Source organism: Nannospalax galili, unplaced genomic scaffold (assembly GCF_000622305.1).
Source record: "Nannospalax galili isolate Female #2095 unplaced genomic scaffold, S.galili_v1.0 scaffold476, whole genome shotgun sequence".
Classification (NCBI taxonomy): Eukaryota; Metazoa; Chordata; class Mammalia; order Rodentia; family Spalacidae; genus Nannospalax; species Nannospalax galili.
This window is the reverse complement of record NW_008338274.1, coordinates 921,975-922,381: the sequence shown is the minus strand read 5'-3', so window position 1 is coordinate 922,381 and position 407 is coordinate 921,975.

Genomic DNA, 407 nt, shown 5'->3' with positions numbered 1-407 from the left:
ATTTTAAAATGAAATGGAGATCTTCTTTAAAGGGTAAAAACTCATTCAATTTTATGTCTTACAGGGTTTATACTGAGTTCATTATTGTATGACTGTGCATTATTGTATGACTGTATTATTAATTCAACTGTGAACCCCAAAATTTACAGCCACCTTTGAAAGAGATGTATCCTTGCTCTGGAATGTGTTACTGAATATGTTAAAGCTGTAATGAAATGCTTCTTCTAAAAAAAAGTTGAAAATAAAATTAAAAAAAATAATAATGAGTTAAATTCTCCAAGAAACATCAAGATCTCTAATACATATGTACCTGAAAACATAACATCAAAACCTATGTGGCAAAAACTAATGGAATTTCAAGAAGAGATAACTGAATCATTATAACTGGATGCTCAACACCAAATGGC